The 2609-nt window shown below is 40.2% G+C and overlaps 1 protein-coding gene across 3 annotated transcripts in view; it reads right to left on the bottom strand.

Annotated features, from left to right (window-relative positions):
- Window positions 1-2609, bottom strand: part of CCND3 (cyclin D3) — a 176689-nt gene that overhangs the window by 14178 nt on the left and 159902 nt on the right. The window lies entirely within an intron of this gene.

Genomic DNA, 2609 nt, shown 5'->3' with positions numbered 1-2609 from the left:
TGAGCGCAAGCCGGCCGGCTTCCGGGCACTCCGGGCCCTCTGGACCACCGGGTGCAGAGAACTTTCTAGGGGTGGGCCTCCTACCCACCCACGGGCCCTCCCATTTTGCTTCTCGGACTCTAGTCACCCAGGAAAGAATTTTTCTCCAAAGGTCATTCATTCACTTATTCATTTGTCAAACCCTACTTCACCGGCTGCTTGCTCTAAGGAATGCGATAAATAATGTCAGAGTCAGTTCTTAGTGAACGCTGCTCCAAAGCCTCACAATGTAATGACTGACTACATCTTCACGAAAACTCGGAAACCGAGGCAACTGTCATTCGGTTGGCCCGTGACGGAGCTAGGATTGGGAAGCTGGCCTTCTTGCTCCAGATTCTGTGCTCTACACCACTGCTAGTTAAACTGTGATCCCAGACCTCTCCCGTGCATGGTCATCGCCTGGGAGCTGGTTAGAAATGCAGACTCTCAGGCCCACCCCAACCTGAATCAGAATCTGCATTTTTAACTAGATTTCGGTGCACTTTAAAGTATGAGAGCTTTAGTCTAAATCAGCATATAACAGAACGGAAAGGCCATGGAGTCAAGGCCTCACCTTGTTAAGTTGGTTGCCCAGCTTTGGACAAGCCCCTAAAGTCGGCATTAGTTTCTGTTTGGAGAAACTGGACGGAAAAACTAGATTCTCACTGAATCAGTTTTTCCCCCAGACTCTGAGATCTACCGGTTGCATTTCTTCCACCTCCCAAGCTTTTGGTTACTTTGTAGTTTTACCGGAAGCTGGATTCCACTTGACCAAGAGGCAGACAAAAGACCTCCAATAATGCTCCAAATGGAAGGAGGCTATAGAGGATCCCTGCCCTGGCCTACTGGGGTCCTCCTGACTTACGAGACACTAAGGAAGTGTCTCCTTCCTTACTAAGGAAGTAACTAGAGAAATGACACTATGATGTAGAAGATGTAAGTTCTGTGCCAACCATTTTCTGTTATTCTCTTTTTTTTTTTGAGACGAAGCCTCACTCTGTTGCTCAAGCTGGAGTGCAATGGCGCGATCTGGGCTCACTGCAACCTCCACCTCCCATATTCAAGCGATTCGCAAGTAGCTGGGACTACAGGCACGCACCACCATGCCTGGCTAATGTTTGTATTTTTCGTAGAGACAGGGTTTCACTACGTTGGCCAGGCTAGTCTCGAACTCCTGATCTCGTGATCCGCTGGTCTCGGCCTCCAAAAGTGCTGGGATTACAGGTATGAGCCACCGCGCCTGGCCGAATTATTCTTTCTTCTATAATAAATTGTATTGTAGTTTTAATATAAAATATTCTTTTGCATTGTAGAAAACTTCAAAAATGCAGATAAGCCACAAAAAAAGGAAATAATCATTTGCAATTTGCCATCCAGTAATAACCCTTTAATATATCAATGTTTATTTGGTAATCTTTGTTCTATGAATAAACACACATTTTAAATGGAATCATCACAAACTGTTTTGTAAGCTTTTTTCATTAAAAAAAATACTGTTAACACTTTTTCATGCCATTAAATATTCTAGGACATAATTTGTAATGGGGACATAGTATACCATTAGCTGAATGTACAAAATGTATTTTGACAAACCTGTATTGGTGGAAATTCAAATTATTTCTAGTTCTTCCCTATTAGACACAATACTGTAAAATATTTTTGGGGTGATATCTTTGTGCACACTCATGATTATTTCTAGAAGTGAATTAATTTCTAGAAGTGGAATTTCCCAATCTAAGGTTATGAAACATTCTAAGGCTTTTGATACACTTCTAATTGCCAAATTTTCCTGCTGAATAGTTAAACCAATCTACTCCACCATCATTACATATCTATTTTTCAAAACAACTCTGCCAACTAGAGAGTGAAAGTAGCTCATTAGTAATAACAAATCTATTTTGGCATATTTTTAGACATTTACATTTCTTATGTACATTACCCATTCATGTCCTTAGCTTATTCATTTATAGGGATGTTTGTTTTCTCTTGTTGATTTATAAATGCTCATCAAGTCTCAAAGATATTAACCCTTTTTGTATTTTTGTTTGGTTTTTTAACTTTGTTCATAAAAATTCTTGACATAAATTAATTTTTAAAATCAGTATTTTTTAAACTTCTCATTTATAGCAACATGGCACTATGTATAAAAATGTCCCATCAGCCCAGCACTTTGGGAGGCTGAGGCAGGAGGATCACTGGAAGCCAGGAGTTGAAGACCAGCCTGGACAACAAAGCAAGACTCCTATCTCTACAAAAAATAAAAAAAAAAATAAGCTGGGTGCAGTGGCACAAGCCTGTAGTCCCAGCTACTAGGGAGACTGAAGCAGGAGGATTGCTTGAGCCCAGGAGTTCAAGGCTGCAGTGAACCATGATGGTACATGACGTGCCTTAACATTTTGTTATCATACATTTTACAAAAACAAAATTTTAGTTCATTGTTTTGACTAATTTTTGGTTCATGGTGGATTTCTTTCTTTTTTTTTTTTAACAAATAGAAGGGTTTTTGGTTGGTTGGTTGGTTGGTTGGTTGGTTTTGTTTTTTTTTTTTTTTGACACGGAGTTTTGCTCTTATTGCCAGGCTGGAGTGCAAT

Source organism: Colobus angolensis, unplaced genomic scaffold (assembly GCF_000951035.1).
Source record: "Colobus angolensis palliatus isolate OR3802 unplaced genomic scaffold, Cang.pa_1.0 Scaffold105, whole genome shotgun sequence".
NCBI classification, from domain to species: domain Eukaryota; kingdom Metazoa; phylum Chordata; class Mammalia; order Primates; family Cercopithecidae; genus Colobus; species Colobus angolensis.
The sequence above is the reverse complement of the archived record's forward strand: the minus strand, read 5'-3'. Positions and strand labels throughout refer to the sequence as shown.